Raw genomic sequence first — 19,227 nt, 5'->3', positions numbered from 1 at the left:
CTTTCACAGGCAAATTTTATCAAACATTTAGAGAAGAGGTAACACCTATCCTTCTCAAACTCTTCCAAAATATAGCAGAGGGAGGAACACTCTCAAACTCATTCTACAAGGGCTACTTTCACCATGATACCAAAACGAGACAAAGATGCCACAAAAAAAGAAATCTACAGGCATATCACTGATGAACATAGATGCAAAAATCCTCAACAAAATACTAGCAAACAGAATCCAACAGCACATTAAAAGGATCATACACCATGATCAAGTTGCGTTTATCCCAGGAATGCAAGGATTCTTCAATGTATGCAAATCAATCCATGTGATAAACCATTTTAACAAATTGAAGGAGAAAACCCATATGATCTTCTCAATAGATGCAGAGAAAGCTTTCAACAAAATTCAACACCCATTTATGATAAAAACCCTCCAGAAAGTAGGCATAGAGGGAACTTACCTCAACATAATAAAGGCCATAAATAACAAACCCACAGCCAACATCCTTCTCAATGGTGAAAAAGTGAAACCATTTCCACTAAGATCAGGAGGAAGACAAGGTTGCTCACTCTCAGCACTATTATTCAACATAGATTTGGAAGTTTTAGCCACAGCAATCAGAGAAGAAAAAGAAATAAAAGGAATCCATATCAGAAAAGAAGAAGTAAAGCTGTCACTGTTTGCAGATGACACGATATTATACACAGAGAATACGAAAGATGCTACCAGAAAACTACTAGAGCTAATCAATGAATTTGGTAAAGTAGCAGGATAAAAATGAATGCACAGAAATCTCTTGCATTCCTATAAACTAATGATGAAAAATCTGAAAGAGAAATTAAGGAAACACTCACATTTGCCATTGCAACCATAAGAATATAATACCTAGGAATAAACCTACCTAAGGAGACAAAAGACCTGTATGCACAAAACTATAAGACACTGATGAAAGAAATTAAAGATGATACAAACAGATGGAGAGATATACCATGTTCTTGGATTGGAAGAATCAACATTGTGAAAATAAATATACTACCCAAAGCAATCTACAGATTCAATGCAATCCCTATCAAACTACCACTGGCATTTTTAACAGAACTAGAACAAAAAATTTCACAATCTGTATGGAAATACAAAAGACCCCAAATAGCCAAAGAAATCTTGAGAAAGAAATATGGAACTGAAGGAATCAGGTTCCCTGACTTCAGACTATACTACAAAGCTACAGTAATGAAGACAGTATGGGACTGGCACAAAAACAGAAATATAGATCAATGGAACAGGAAAGGATGCCCAGAGATAAACCCACACACATATGGCCACCTTATCTTTGATAAAGGAGGCAAGAATATACAATGGAGAAAAGACAGCCTCTTCAATAAGTGGTGCTGGGAAAACTGGACAGCTACATGTAAAAGAATGAAACTTGAACACTCCCTAACACCATACACAAAAATAAACTCAAAATGGATTAAAGACCTACATGTAAGGCCAGACACTCAAACTCTTAGAGGAAAACATAGGCAAAACACTCTATGACATAAATCACAGCAAGATCCTTTTTGACCCACCTTCTAGACAAATGGAAATAAAAACAAAAATACACAAATGGGACCTAATGAAACTTAAAAGCTTTTGCACAGCAAAGGAAACCACAAACAAGACGAAAAGACAGCCCTCAGATTGGGAGAAAATATTTGCAAATGAAGCAACTGACAAGGATTAATCTCCAAAATCTATAAGTAGCTCATGCAGCTCAATATCAAAAAAACAAGTAACCCAATCTAAAAATGGGCAGAAGACCTAAATAGACATTTCTCCAAAGAAGACATACATATTGCCAACAAATACATAAAAGGATGGTCAATATCACTAATCATTAGAGAAATGCAAATCAAAACTATAATGAGGTATCACCTCACACCAGTCCGAATGGCCATAATCAAAAAATCTACAAACAATAAATGCTGGAGAGGGTGTGGACAAAAGGGAACCCTCTTGCACTGTTGGTGGGAATGTAAGTTGATACAGCCACTATGGAGAACAGTATGGAGGTTCCTCAAAAAACTGAAAATAGAAATACCATATGACCCAGCAATCCCACTACTGGGTATATGCCCTGAGAAAACCATAATTCAAAAGGATTCATGTACTACAATGTTCATTGCAGCTCTGGTTACAGTAGCCAGGACATGGAAGCAACCTAAGTGTCCATCGACAGATGAATGGGTAAAGAAGATGTGGCACATATATAAAATGGAATATACTCAGCCATAAAAAGAAACAAAATTGAGTTATTTGTAGTGAGGTGGATGAACCTAGAGACTGTCATACAGAGTGAAGTAAGTCAGAAAGAGAAAAACAAATACCGTATGCTAACACACATATATATGGAATCTAAAAAAAAAAGAAAGTTTCTGAAGAACCTAGGGACAGGACAGGAATAAAGACACAGACCTAGAGAATGGACTTGAGCACATGGGGAGAGGGAAGGGTAAGCTGGGACAAAGTGAGTGGCATGGACATATATACACTACCGGATGTAAAATAGATAGCTGGTGGGAAGCAGCCGCATAGCACAGGGTGATCAGCTCGGTGCTTTGTGTCCACCTAGAGGGGTGGGATAGGGAGGGTGGGAGGGAGATACAAGAGAGAGGAGATATGGGGATTTATGTATATGTATAGCTGATTCACTTTTTTATAAAGCAGAAACTAACTCACCATTGTAAAGCAATTATACTCCAATAAAGATGTTAAAACAAAACAAAAAAAGGATAGACAATGCTAAGTGTTGGCCAGAAATCGGAGAAACTTAATGTTGGTGAGAATGTAAATTGTAATTTGGTACAACCACCTTGGAAGAAAAAACATGTATCCCGTAATAGCTTCCTTCATAGTTAAGTATAAAATCATCATATGATCCAGCATTTCACTCCTATGAATATTATCCAAGAGAAATAAATGTTTATGTTCACAAAAAGATTTGTGCGTGAATGCTCATAACCACATTATTTATAATAGCTAAAATCTGGAACTGATACAAACATCAACTGGTGAACACAACGTGATGCATGTCTACAATAAAATACTACTCAGCCAAACAAAGAACCAAATACTGATACATCATGGACATACCTCAAAACACTCATGCTATGCGAAAGAAGCCAGATGCAAACGTCTACTATTGTATGATTTGTTCATATAAAATTAGCAAGCAAATTTATAGAGGTAGGAAGAGATCAGTGGTTGCCTGGGGTTGGAAGTGGGAGCAAGGTTAGACTATAAGCTGGCTGGTGGGGAATTTTAAGGATGATGGAAATGTTCTAAAAGTAGATTGTGGTTCTGGTTGCACGTTTTATAAATTTACTGAAGATGACTGAATTGTATACTAATGTGGTTGAATTTTTTGATATGTACATTATATCTCAATATAGCTGTCTAAAAAAAAAAAGAAAAAGGAGGTAAAGACATATTATAGTTCTTCCTGATTTATTGATTTGTAATTGTTCTTTCCAGTAGTTAAATCTGAGCCTATATCCTCCACTGATTAATCTGGAGCTAGAAACATCCAACCCAAATGGGTCCAAATAGTTATCACTCTATGAAATCTGAAGCTTGACAGAAGAGTCAACAGGATTGAGCTGAACTTGAACTTAATCACACTCTTGCTATCCTACCTCTTTCTGCTATAGTGATCCTGCATGGTATTTAGGTCCTGCCTTCTCTAACGGTTCTTGTCTTGTCTGCAAGTGGGTATTCTGACAGACTGCACTTTTTGCCTCAAATCGAAGTAGTTTTCTATGGTTTGCAACCAAATCAAACTTAACAAATATAGAATTTAACTTTAAAATATATAAATGCTATATACATTAGTGAGAGGGCAAGTAAATTTTATGTCACTTATTCAACATATTTATGACAGTATCCAGACCTTTAGTCACTCACCCTCAACATCTGTAAAAAAGAAGGGAATTGACAAACTTGGAGGATTTGAAAGATAAAATCGTAGAGCGCTAAAAATGAGTATGATTCAATCATCAATACCAGTTTCTTGCTAGAGCAGTGCAATAGAATAGCTATAATCTCTAAAGCAAAGTGAGTAAAAGAAAATGTTTTTGAAACAAATGAAAGTTGTAGATTTCTTGACAACGAATCACCAAGGGAGATCATGAAAGTGTCTCACTAAAGAATTTGAGTAACGGAAAGGAATTAAAAAAAAACTACTTCTGTGGGATAACTTAACTGCTTTTCTATCAAAAGATGAGGGTTAGATTAGTAATAGCCCTGACATTCTATGGATTTTTGGTTTTTACTTCTGTGTAAATCTAACAATTTACTGTGTATATCTAACACTTTCCTGCCTTGCTTATAAATGGTCCATTTAACACGCTGTAACAATTCCAAAAGCTTCCAAAAATCTGTGGATTTGATATAGTCCTTACTATGCTCTAGACAAGAGGGCAGGCAGTACATGATAAATATTGCTAATAGATTAAATGGTCCCCTCTCCTAGCTAAAGTTCCTCAGAGTCATGGGATAAATAGAGTTTAAAATGGAGTATGCAAAGTTAGAGTGAAAAAAAAACCTCATTTCTAGAACACTACAACCCATTATAAGCATTTCGTTCAATGGTGTTTTGAATAATCTTTTGTGAGATTAGTAATTGAACCCTGTAGAATATTAAGAAAGCACTAATTATTTTTAAGTGCCTAATAAAATGATAGATGACTTTTATGTAATATCTCATTTAATCATAAACTTAGGATAGTACGTATAGTAATAGATAGCATTTATCTATCTATCTACTATGTACCAAACATTTGTCTAAGTGCTTCATATAATTTAATCTTTGTAAAAACTCTGTGAAGTAAGTACATATGTCATTATCACCCACTTTGGGAAATGAGAAAAAAAAAAGAGAGATAGACAGACAAAGACTTGAAGTTAAGAAATCTGCCGACAGTTAAACAGCAGTAAGTGGCAAAGCTGAATTTCAATAAACGGACTATGGTTTGAGACCTCAATTTCTTAACCCCTATGTATATATCCTCCCTAATAACCCTATATATGATAGCTATAAAATGGCAGAGCCACAACTGGGAGATATTTGTTTCCAAAGCCTGTGATATTTTCTTTACAACATACCTCTTTATTATCTAGAGTAATAAGTTGGCTGGGTATGAGGTCTAGGCACATGAACATTTTTTCTTTTTCTTGAGCACTTTAGGTGGGACTGAGCAAACTGAATGAAACTAGAAGGTGGTACAGAGTAACTGTTACCTGTGCCCTCCCAACCCTATGATAAAATTGCTGGGCTGCCGAAAGAAAAGTACTCCTTACCACACCATCTTCTAAGCTTCTCTGAAACAGCCTTTTGTTTTTCCCCCTCCACGTCCAACATGGTAATACGCAAGGTATGAGCTAGTGCTTACCTGCTTTGGCTCTGCACCAGCCTGGATGACTCCAAATTACTGTGCTCCAAACTTTCTCCGCAATTAAAGGTTTTTCTCTGTGCATGGGGCAATCTCTCACAAATTAAGTTGTGATCCCCTACATTTCCATGTCCTATTGCATTTATCTGGAGAACATGATCTCACAGCAATGCAAAATTTATTTTCATGCAAGTATTAATTATAATGACCCGGCGTAAAGTCATTTTGTAATGTAAGAATAGCTTTCCCTCCATTACACGAAAGCAATTTCCGCTGACAGATTAACCGTAACTGAACATTTCCCTAATTTTATCCAGGCAGTATCACACAAGTGGAATACGAGGGATATTTTAGAGGGAGTTTTTTTTAACCTATTAGACACTTGTGAAAAAAATAGAAAAATAAGAGAGAAAGAGAGAGAGAGAGGAAGAAGGAAAGAAGGAAGGAAGAAAAAAAAAGCGAAGTTTCTACATTTAACATTTCCTCATTGTTTCTATTTTAGTGTCAATTCTAAATCAATTTTAACAAGGATTGAAGAAAATGTCTTAGAGAATGAAACTGCAAAATGCTTTGCAGTCTATTTAGAAAAAGTTCATGGCATTGAAGAGAAAATAATTGGTCTAAACTAGCAACTCTTTTAAGATTTTTTTTTTATTGAGACATGTTTCCTCTTAAATCTTTTTTCAGCTTTACTAAAGTATAACTGACAAAATTCTAAGATATTTAAAGTGTACATCATGATTATTTGATGTACATATACTTTGTGAAAGATCCCCACCACCTAGTTAATTAACACATCGATCACCTCCACACACTCTACATATTTATTTCCTTTTTTTTTGGTGAGGACATCTACCCTCTTAGCATATTTCAATTATATAAAATACTGTTATCCACTATAGTCACCATGTTTTGAGGTTTAACATTAAATCCTCAGACCTCATTCATCTTATAGCTGAAAGTTTGTCCCCTGTAACCAATTTCTCCCTATTACCCCAGCCCCAGCCCCTGGCAACCACCTTTCTGCTCTCTGTTTCTGTAAGTTTGACTTTTTTTTTAAGATTCAAGATATAAGTGATACCACACAGTATTTGTCTTTTTCTATCTGACTTGTATCACTTAGCATAATGCCCTCAAGCTCCAACCATGTTGTTGCAAATGGCGGGATTTCTTTCTCTCTCATGAGTGAGTAGTATTCCACTGTGTATATATACCACATCTTGTTTATCCATTCATCCGTTCATGGCCACTTGTTTCCATACCTTGGCTATTGTGCATAAAGCTGCAATGAACAGAGTAGTGCATATAGCTCTTCAAGCTCCTATTTTCATTTCCTTTGGACACATACCCAGAAGAGGGATTGCTGGATGATATGATAGTCCTACTTTTAATTTCTTGAGGAACCTCCATACTCTTTTCCTTAGTGGCTAGACCAATTTGCATTTCTACCAACAGTGCACAAGTGTTCCTGTCTCTCCACTTCTTCACCATCACTTGTCTTTTTGATAATAGTCATTCTAACAGGTGTGAGGTGGTATCTCATTGTGGTTTTGATTTGCATTTCCCTGCTGATTAGTGACGTTGAGCATCTCTTCATGTACATGTTGGCCATTTGTACATTTTCTTTGGAAAAAAATGTCTATTTGTTTCCTCTGTCCATTTTTCACATTTTTCAATCGGATTGTTTGTATTTTTGCTATGGACTTAAATGAAAATTTTATTACAGCAAAGGTAAGATATATACAGGTGGAATGAATATAGACGAAATATGCATGAAGGCCTAACCTCACATCTTCTTGGTTTCCTTGTGTCTTCACAAGGCTGTCCCTGAGATATCTCAGTGTAACTCTAGGACACCATGGAACACAGTGTGAAAACCTGTGAAATAATTTATTATAAACCTCAGAAAAATTACCTCCAGATCAAGAGTAAGAGCCACCATTAAAAGGCAACATTGGGAGAATTTGCTCGTAGAAAGGATTTTTCAAGAGATTGAGGAAACAAGGATAAGAACGTGTTCTTACGAAATACTCACTGATCTGTAGCAAATCAGTAACTAACTCATATCTAAAATAACAGGGGCTTCCCTGGTGGCGCAGGGGTTGGGAATCTGCCTGCCAATGCAGGGGACACGGGTTTGATCCCTGGTCCGGGAAGATCCCACATGCCACGGAGCAACTAAGCCCATGCACCACAACTACTGAGCCTGCGCTCTAGAACCCGTGCTCCGCAGCAAGAGAAGCCACCGCAATGAGAAGCCCGCGCACAGCAACGAGGACCCAATTCAGCCAACAAAAAATAAATAATAAAAATAAATAAATTTAAAATAACAGAAAAAAATTTTAACCCTACTTTTTTCCTAAACTCCTTTCCTATTCCCAATCACCTATTCCTCTCTAAACTTTTCTCACTATCTTCCTTACTTAAATTCTAGCCATATGGACAACCAGGCTGGGCCACTATGATAGCCACAAGGATAAGCCTTGTTAAGAGAAAATGGTGAGAGTGGGCAGTTAACCTGATTTTAATGACTGAGGCAAAATCTAAAACAGGGAATGCAATCTCTTCCTGTAAGGAGCCAGAGTGCAAATGATTTAATCTATGCAAGCTCTACACAGTGTCCATCGCATATTCTTTTTTATTTGTTTGTTTATGCAAACTTTTAATATAAAAACCATACTCAGCTTGCAGCCCTTTCAAAAAAAGCCACAGGGCTGGATTCCATAGACCATAGTTCGCCAACCCATGATATAAAGAATCTCTTTACTGTGAGACAAAAAGTATGAGGAGAACCTCTGAAGCCATATTCTGTCATAACTCATTCTCTATTCACTATACACACTGATACACAAAACCATTGAGTTTCAATATCTATAATGGCTACCCTGGATGAAGTATTGGTGAATATTATCTAGTTTCTTTGGCTTGGTTCCCTGACAGGGGTTTGTGGAAACCTGTGGGGTTATTTTAGCTTGTCACACTGACCACAGAAGAGGGTGGTTTGGACGAAGGGGAGGCATAACACGCATTTATTGCCATATGTTCTGCAATGGAAGTTCAGCCACAGTGAAAAATTACCCTCCCCATGTGCTAACAGCAGCCATGTCATGAAACATTGGATTTTTGGAGTCAGTACTTTTACCCAAATTTCAAAACAGACATGCAGTTTTAGAAAACCGATTTCAAGAATATGAAACAATCGATACAAAATTAGGCATAAAACGAATGTTTATTTAAAATGAGAAATGAAAACACTACAAATTACCAATTTTTAAAAAGTTGACAGGTACTTAAAAATCAAAATTTTGGAATGCAAATATTTTGTACTTAATTTTATATTTTTATAATAATTCCTTTTTTTCTACATTTTATTGCTGCATGCTATTGGTACCCTTCATATGACAACCATTTCACAATATTTTCTGTGGAATCTACAGAAAGAAAATATAGTTCAATATTTCTTCTAGCATGGTGGAGCAACGTTGTTTTTTTTTCTGTTCGTGAGGGTCTCAGCTCATCACTCTGTGATTGGTACCTGTAACTCCTAGATTCTTTCTCAGGAAGAGCTTCCTGTGGAGAAAAGGCTTTGGGGAACTTCATTCCATCGATCGCTTCTAGGCATCTGGCAGCCCCTATAGTAGCCGGTTTAGCTTTCCTCTATATTCTCTAATCCAGTTCCCTTCATTTGCCCATAGGCAGTCTGACCTCAGCCAAGACTGAGTAGAATCTTATTCATATCCTTCTCCTTGGCAGCAAGAAGAGAGTTGGAGATGCTCCCTCTGGATCCATCAGGGGCAGCTTTCCACTGCAGGCATGCTTCCTCTGACCCCTGCTAGTACCCAGCCCTAGGAGTAGTGCTAGGGCTGAGGTGTTGACTCCCATGCTGAGGCAGCAAGCCTCTGGCTCAGGCCTGGGGCTGCTACTCCCTCCATATGCTCCCAAAGGAGAACCCCAGGTCTTTAGGTTCCTAGGCAACTGAGGAGCCCTGAATATTAGGTTATATATACTCACATTACAGATTTAAGAGTCAAGTTATGATCAATCCGTTCTATGGAAGACTTTGCTTCTCTCCAATACACTATGTCCATATTGGCTATCTTCTCCCTTCTCTCTCTTCCTCCCATTTACTTTTAAGCCCAGGTTATTGATCTGTGTATCATCTAGAAGACATATTTCCTGTGTAAGAGCAGCAGTCTCTGTGGGTATTAGAGGATTATTTTAATTCCTTTTATTGGAAAAACCACTATTATAAAATTGCCCTCCATCATGCTCTTCCATGATACCTCCTGTACGATACGACTTAATAGCCCACCGGCAGAAGTATCTTGGAGTATTTAAAAACAGTGGTCCTATTCTCATAGGCATTGAGTTTTTATTCTTTAAAGAAGTTTCAATCACTATTTTCTTAGTTTCTTAGCATAGCTCCCTTCTTGTAACACCCTCAACTCTATAAGAATACATGCTATAAACAGAAAATAATATCAATTTAAAGCAAAACATGAATTGTAATCATTTCTATTTTTAATGAATTAAAGTTCAATTAGAAGCACAGTTAAGAAGATACCTTGAAAGAAATTTTTAAGATAATGATAAATCCTAGATTGTTGTAACAAATCAATGAAAGCTATATATCAACAAGTAAAACGTTGGGCCCATCACACTTATATGTTTTGCTGGTAAACTTTCCATCCTATGATGGTTCTTCTTATATTTTACAACAAATAAATAATATATTTTATTCAAAGTAACTCACAGAAAAATAGATGTATTTTAGTAGCACAAGATGGTGTACACAAGCAACAAGAGTTTTTATTTTCCCTAAAGAAAAGCTATGTGGAAATAATCACAGAAGAAAAAGCATCCTAGTCTCCCCAAAACAAGAAAAACACGATGTGTTTTTGTAACCTGGCAATGCTGTATCTATTACTTTCAGAATTATAGTGTTTCCTGAATTGGTTAATCAGTTAACTTGATGTTATCTTTCAGTGCTGTTGTGCTTCTTAGTTTATCTCATGTTGTTCACAAACGTTCTTTTCTCCTTCCTTTGGAAGGTCTCTCAAACAAGAAAAACAGGCATATGCAGTGCAGTATTTCTGAGAAAATGCACTTACATTTTATTTCCACTTATAGTTTACTTTTCTCAGAAGCATCTAGAAAACAAGAATTATTACTTTTAAAAGTGTTGAATTTTAAAGAAATAAAGGTCTTCATGTAGTGAAAAAAGAAGAAAAAACAATGTGGAGTTTATTATACCATTGGAATTTAAAAATATGTAAGATATATGGAAAAAATTTTAATTATATTTCTAATTTACCTGATGTTTGTTCAGGGAGTTAATGTAGGATCATTGTGCAGATGATATAGACAATCATGCCATAGGATGATGGAACCTAAAGACAACCACTTTCCTGAGATTTAAATCCCCTTGAACACGATTAGTGATTACCTGGTCTCGGAATGTTTCCAGTCATCAGGGAATTAATCTCATAAAGTTACCTATTTCATTATTAGAAAGTTCTGTAAGTTATAAAGTTCTTCCCTATATTAAGTATAAATTTACTTTCATTAGCTTTGAATCCCTAAATCTGTCCTATCCATGTACAACAAATGTAATTCCTCTCAACCTAACCATATTTCACTTCTTTGAGGCTCCGGTTCTAACCTACTGTGTCATTAAAAAAAAAAATTTACAGATGGTTTTGCGAAGTATCCCAGAAACTTTTGTGAGAAGTAAAGAGACAGAGAGAGATTAGGAAGTGGAGGTGAGTGGAGGGAGTGGGGTCCTTTTCCACACCCCGAAACTCTGCTTCCTCCAGAGCAGTTCTGCATTTACATCTTTTGCATTTAGCTCTTTTTTTTTGTTGTTTTTTATTTTTATAAATTTATTTCATTCATTTTATTTTTGGCTGTGTTGGGTCTTCGTTGCTGCGCGCAGGCTTTCTCTAGTCATGGTGAGCGGGGGCTACTCTTTGTTGTGGTGCGCGGGCTTCTCATTGTGGTGGCTTCTCTTGCTGTGGAGCACGGGCTCTAGGTGCGCGGGCTCAGTAGTTGTGGCTCGCAGGCTCTAGAGCACAGGCTCAGTAGTTGTGGTGCATGGGCTTAGTTGCTCCGTGGCATGTGGGATCTTCCTGGACCAGGGCTCGAACCTGTGTCCCCTGCATTGGCAGGTGGATTCTTAACCACTCTGCCACCAGGGAAGCACTAGCTCTTTTCTAAGTTGGGCTCCCTCCCATAGGAGATTTCAATTTTATTACAAATATTTAAAAGTCAATATATATATTATATGACAACCTAAACATTTCCAGGTTACATGGACATTTAGATTCTGTGATTTACTGGTAATGATTTTCCTCATAATATGAGAATGCAGTCACTTCAAAACATTGAAATCGATGTGAATATCAGACCTCATGTAGCTCGGGGTTGAAATAGAATCTTAACATTAGCTGTTTAGTGGAGACTTTAACTTCCCCACAATTTCTTTCCAAATATTGCTGGAGTCCTTCAGAGGTGTCCTATTGGTTCAGCAAGAAACAGGTCTCTTTAATATGTAAAGTACTTGTAATTGTCTTCTGAGGCAATGCTGGCCTTGCTATGGACAGCTCTTGCTTTTGCTCTTTGCAGAACATGAGGCTCCTTTACCATTGACCACCAAAAACAATGTCATCACTCCTCATTACTGTCAAAGCAACTGATGTCTAAGACACCGCTGATGTCTAAGACAAATTTACCACTGCCCAAGATTAAGATACTGATGCCTCAGGTAATAGCAATGAAGCCCAAGGACAATATGCATTCAGCATACACTTTCCCTGTCACCAGAAATGGCATGGCTATCCACCAATGTGGCAATATTAATAATTAGTATTTCTACTACCAGCACTGCTGTTTCCACCATCAGCATTGTAACACTATGATTTTTAGTTTTTTTTTTTAATTTTAAATTATTTTCAAATTGTATTATTTTGACCAAAATAACCCATGCTATTTGGTCATACAGGAATTTTAAACACTTTTCTAAATTTTAGGAATAACCATTTTACGAATGTCTGCTCTGTAAAGTTAAAGCCAGCAACCTATTCCCAACTCCCTTGAAGCCAAGCTCAGATATTTGATACGGGCTTCGCAGTTTGCATACATCCCCTGGGATGTTGATTAGGAGGAGAGGAACATGAATGAGACACTACAAGGGAATCTATTTTCATGAGCGTGATGGGAAACAGCCAGCGTGCAGGTGTAGCAACATGCAAGGTCAGAATAGCACTGCTATACTAGTGGCTGTCATTCTTGTGCTCAGTAGCAGCTGAAGTAGATTGTTCATTAGGGCAGACAAGTGGCATAACACGATCATTGTTCTTGGCTGTGTAGATGCCTGGTCTGGTTCTCTAGCACTGTAGGAATATTTGATGGACTCTCTTGATATTTTAATGAATTTATGTCTAGCTTAAAATAGCTACAGTGTATTTGTGGTTTTTAATTATGTCCTGACAGATACAGTCAGAATGCTAAATATTTGAGGAGAGACCTTAATAAAACTCGTGAATTAAGAGTAAGACTATATAAAAGGCAAATTATTTCTACTTCAAAGGCAAAAATCAAGCTAGGAGGGCTTCCCTGGTGGCGCAGTGGTTGAGAGTCCGCCTGCCGATGCAGGGGACACGGGTTCGTGCCCCGGTCCGGGAAGATCCCACATGCCGCAGAGCGGCTGGTCCCGTGAGCCATGGCCGCTGAGCCTGCGCGTCCGGAGCCTGTGCTCCACAACGGGAGAGGCCACAGCAGTGAGAGGCCCGCGTACCGCCACAAAAAAAAAAAAAAAATCAAGCTAGGTTAGAATAGTCCTCTGAAACTTTAAAAAAAAACTATATATTTACCACATAATTTTATTAATAATGATAACCACAATCTTCTAGGACAAATTCTTTTTCTTCTAGTTACAAATACGGTGTAAATTTATATTTAGAAGAAAATACGTTCAGAATAAGTATATTGCCACTTATTTCCTTATTTACTAGCTTTTTATATGAAAAGTAATGATGAGACTAATACAGGTTTATTGGGAATAACTAATGAAATAAAGTTTCAGAAATTTTTAAAAAATATTGTTTATCTTCAGTTGTGTCAGAAGGTATCATTCCCTAACACACAGAATAAATTACCAAAAAAAGATCAATATAGGTAATAGGAAAAATCTGAAGTTCAAATTTATCTATTACATTCTGAATACAATATTTACTCCTTTGTTCCCACAGTTTTCTTAACTACATCATGAGTGTTATATCTATTTTAGCATAGTTCATATGATTTTAGTGGGGGAAAAACTACTATAAGAGTAAAAATCTTATTTTGCCTCTGCTGAAAATTTTTGTAGCAAGGACTCACTTTTGCCATTTTTATCACTCATCAGAAACAGAAACAAAATTGCTGACATAGCATACGTTTGCCAAGAGCTGGGTTACTTATCATAGTGAATGTCAGAATGATATTTAATAGGATTTGTGTCAAAGAAGGGAAATGGTGAAAAGTCCAATTAAAATATGTCTGACCAAAATACATTTTTTACATTCCAGCAAATTTTGCTCTTAGTTTAGTCTAAGTACATTTTAGAAACAGGACAGAGTAAACTATAATCCATCTTTTTAATATTGCAGATGATGAGAATAAAGATAAGGATGTAATCTGACTATAAATTTTATTCATGAGGAAGCATTCTCTATCACAAATAACTGAACAACGTGACTTTTTTATAAAACAGATAAGAACCCATAATATGATATAACATTTATACCCACATATATTTACATACATGTGTGTTTGTGTGTGTGTACAAAGAGGAGAGAGAAAGAGAGAGAGAGAGACAGAGAGAGAGAGAGAGAGAGAAGAACACATGTCCTTAGCTGCAAATCTAAAATCCAGACAGCTATACATCAAGATTTTTCTTCAAAATTCACATTTTAGCAATGTCTGCAAAGAACAATCACTAGGCTATCTGTAGTCTTTTTTTTTGTTGTTTTTTTTTAAACAGTAATTGTGATTGCTCACACATTTTGCTGCAGAAATGCTGAGTCTGATTACAGGTTACTGCCACCCATTCCTCTGGCAGTGTTAGCTATTATATAGTATATGCGCTACATCTCCTGTTTAAAAATGAAAAAAATTTGAATTCTAAAGCACACCTTTCCTCAGAGAATAAAAATAAGGATTGTCAACCTGTATTGTTAAACCTTATGACCCGCAGACTGCGGGGATTATTTTCTCGCTAAGTCAAGGGTTTACATTGCAAATACATGAAAATTCACCTCAAATGTTCTGAAAAACTAAAGGAAGGGTACTGGTACACATAATTGAAAAGACTGGAAGTAGTGGGGGGCTTCACCAGATTTGGATCTCAGTGACATCAAAGCTGTAAATTTCCCCCAAGAATTTTCTGAGCTCTGCCCTGATCTACTGAATTTTCAGGGTGGCTTAAGGAACAACAAATGCCTCCAGTGGTAATGGGGATTGCTATGACTACCAAGAGGGGCAGTGCTTTTTACTCCCATATATCAAGCCAGGCTGATGAGTTTCACTCCGGGTTGAGCAATTTAGGTCATAAACTTGGATTGGAGAAGGGATGCATTCATTGGTTAAGGCTCTGTCCATCTTCTATCCTTAGAACGAACATAGGGCCACCACCAGACTCTGCAAGTGAAAACCATGGATTATTGGAGAGAGACAAGAGAGAAATGGGTTCTGGGGAATCACTCAACCTGATTACGATATAGTAGTCACATTCTAAAATGATGGAGGTTGAGTCTCAAATAGCCTAAAAGAGCAAGAAACAGATTTTAAGCTGAGATCCATGTGACACCAAAACCTACCCTCAACTTTTCTAAGCTGTACCTATTCTTTGTTTTCTGACTTACTCATCTTTGATTTCCTTTAGTTGAATCTCTTTCAGGAGAGTTTCTGGTACAGGCAAAACTTTAGTTTCCAGCTATATTTCTTAAATATATACACTGAAGGACCTTTATTTTTGAAATGCTTTCAATACATTAAAATATAAAACTATTTTTTACATAAGCAGATATAAGAATAATATGTATATGAATATATATAACATACATAAAAGTAATAACATCCATAATAAAAGCACATGAAAATAGTTTGTTTTTCATGAATATTAAATTTTGTACAGAAACAGTTAAGTGCTTTCCTTTATGAAATTATTTTACTGAGAAATCAAATGTGCAGAAATAATATTTAAAATGGATTAATACATTATTCTGATTTTCCAGTTAAAGACTATTGAGCAATATAAAAAATTCACTACTTTGATATATATAATAAATGTATACTGGCATTATTGGAAGCAAATACAATTACAGTGTTGTATAGCAATGACAAAAACAGAAACTAGTTCAAGTACCTTCCAGTGAGCTCTTAAGCCCCTTTACAGTACAAATGAATACTAGACTAAAAAAAACATCTTACTTCAAATAAGACTTTCATACTATACTACTGATGGAGCTAACACACCTTTCAATACAACAAATTTTTATGAAGTATTTGAGATCATCTACTGTAGGTTTATCCTTTTTCAGGTTTTGTTGTTGTTATTGATATTGTTTTTTATTTAGAAAATGTATCCAAAGAAGCTAAATGACATGTGTAAGTTCAAGTGCCAGAGTAGCATATATGAACCAGTCTGTTATACTTTCAGGAGTGCAATTTCATTTTCCCTCTTTGGTTCAAGAAAATTGCTCTTGAGCTTTGGAAAGAAAATTGGCTAATGTGGCCTACCCAGTGGTTCATGTGAAGTTTACCGAAAGGGATTACCTGGTGAGGCAGCTAAATGAGGGCTCTAGTGAAAGCCTAGCTTTTAGTCTTGCTACACATTTTCTACCAACCTGAGGAAGTACTTATGTCACATCAAGCCTTAGTTTTCTCATCTAAAAAATGCAAGGGTCAGTATGTAATACATATTCGAACAAGGATAGTTTAGTTTCGTTTAATTAGATATTATCAAGGTTGCACTCATCATGTGTAATCTACAAGGCATTATCCTTTGGGTGCATTTACACATTCCCTTCATTCTTCACGTTCGTTATCTTCTTTTTCTGACAATATTTTTTTTAATGGATATACAAAGCACATAAGGTATAAGTACCATGCGTGCAAAAAATACTTATTACCTTCTTACATGTTTACATTCTAAAAGGCTTATGTGTATCACATCCACACACAAAAGAAGCTCTGAGGTAGGTTCTATTATAAACTCCTTGTGCTCCTAAGGAAACTGATCAGCGAAGGTTAAACGACTTGTGTGAAGTCATATAGCAAGGAATTTTGGAACCTGGACTCAAACCTCAGCACAATGTCACTCTTATTCCAATTCTTTTGACTTACTGCTAAATCTCACTATCTTCCAAATTAGTGGTCAGTAAATATTCTCAGAAGACATCAACAGTAATTAAATGTATATTTTTAATAATGTTCCCTTTCCATCGTAGCTTCAAATATGGCGTTTGAACATTATCATGCGCAAATCTATGCATGGCTATTTTTCTCCATTCAAATGCCTCTTCTTGCAGCTTAAAATTCCTTTAGAAACTGACTGCAGTATAAATAAATAAGAAAGTTTAAAGGTTTTCAGAAATTATTTAGGAGGGAAGAAAATGGAAATAATCAAATGAAAAAGAACTATTCATTAAACAAAATGGAAAAGAAATAACTGGGTGTGCTGGCTATGTGTAATGTGTGATCTGCCATGTTTATCAACAATTAATAGTATTCTTCTCATGAAAATACTTCAAATATGGAGAAAACTATTCCGGAATTGGGTTAAGTAAGCCATGATCTCTAAAAAGATAATAGGCTTGCCATGAACCTTGGTTTCTGGAAACCAGTAGACCGTACTTCCCTGAATGTCAATGCCTCAGGACAGGTGAAGTGGCACTGCAATTAGAGGCTATGCCCATACACTTCTTTCTCCCTCTTTCCACATCATAACAATGTTTCACGTAGCAATTTTCACTCAGTTGCTACAATATCTTGAGACAAAGTGATAGATCACCTGTCAGCAACTGCAACAGCTATATGGCTGAAAACAGACTAATTGCAAGAAATAGAATTGCCAGTAATCATTTGCTGAGAATTTCTGAAATCTCAAAGAGTTCAAATACATGAGCATGATAGCTTTTGGTGAAGAGAATAAATATAATTCCATCCTTCATCCAAAAGGTTCAATGTATAAGGTCCACATCCTTAAAGTTCATAATTACCTAATAGGTACAATTCAATCCAACTAACATTTATTGACGCTGACTATGTTAAATTCAGCATTTAGGATCTGGGTATGCAGGGATGACTTATACAAACTTACATCGAAATGAAAGAGGGTAGAGGCAAGTACAAATTGATGCTATACAAGCCTTATCACATGGGTACAGGGTCAGGGGAGTGAGAGACAAGGAGAAGTATCTTGTTTTAATTAAAAGTAGTGAGTCAATTTACTTTGACTGAAGACATGAATGTATAGCTTTCAATCAATATTTACAGCCTGGTAATAATGTTTTAAAAAGTATATATTACTTTAATAATATCATTTGACATATTTTTAGGGCCTCCTTTTTTAGTGTGCCAAATAGTTTCTACTTGTGGAGATTATGTGTCCTTCATTTTGCTGGAGAAGATATATGTACTAAAAGAGTAACTGATTTTAGTCAATGCTATTAAAACCATCTCTACATTTGATGGAGCATTTCAAGTATGTTTGAATACGTCTTTAGAGTGAATTGAAACTCAGATGGCTTTCCTCTGACCTCAAGTGTCAGGGTATACGATCTGAAGACATACTAAAGACCAAGGGGGTTCTAAAGTGGCACCAACCCCTCACTGATAACCTATATTTGGGGGCCAGGGGCAGTGGATATGTGTGTGGTGGGGAGGATTACAAGCATTAGGTCTTACTGAATCCAACAAAGAGACTATGAAGATCTTTAATATTCTTGATAGATTTGATCAGGGATTTTATCTGTCTTTCTTTTTATCAATAGGATCTGTGATTCCACTTCATAAGAGGTAGCCAAAATCTTAGATAATAAAAATGAAAACAGTTTACAGTAATATGATGCTTTGTATTTTTTTTTTTTTTTTTTTTTTTTTTTGGTGGTACGCGGGCCTCTCACTGTTGTGGCCTCTCCCATTGCGGAGCACAGGCTCCGGACGCGTAGGCTCAGTGGCCATGGCTCACGGGCCTAGCCGCTCTGCAGCGTGTGGGATCTTCCCGGACCGGGGCACGAACCCGTGTCCCCTGCATTGGCAGGCGGACTCAACCACTGCGCCACCAGGGAAGCCCGATGCTTTGTATTTTAAAGGGTTTTTCATATTTATTATTTTATATAATCCTTACAGTTATTCTGTGGAGTACATGGGACAGGTATTATTAGTAGTCTCAAGTTAGAATATCGAGGAAAGAATGTTTTTAATGGCATTTCACATGAGGGTTAATATTTTTAAATTTGTCGCTCAAAACTTTACTGATATTTATATTTGTAAATATTTGCAACATGTGTTGTATCATCATATAAAAACCCTATAAACCTCTATCAGTGTATCTCAGCATCAATTTTCATTGATATAGTTATATTTATGTATTTGTTTATTTTTAATATATGATTTAAAATATATGTTTCAGTTGTACAGCAATATACATCTCAATGTATACATCTACATTATACAACTCAACATCTGTATACACTACAAAATGATCACCACGACAAGTCTAGTTGCCATCCATCACCATAGAGTTGATCCCTTTCAC

The sequence above is a fragment of the Delphinus delphis genome, chromosome 9 (assembly GCF_949987515.2).
Source record: "Delphinus delphis chromosome 9, mDelDel1.2, whole genome shotgun sequence".
In the NCBI taxonomy this organism is placed as follows: domain Eukaryota; kingdom Metazoa; phylum Chordata; class Mammalia; order Artiodactyla; family Delphinidae; genus Delphinus; species Delphinus delphis.
This window is presented reverse-complemented; position numbering follows the sequence as displayed.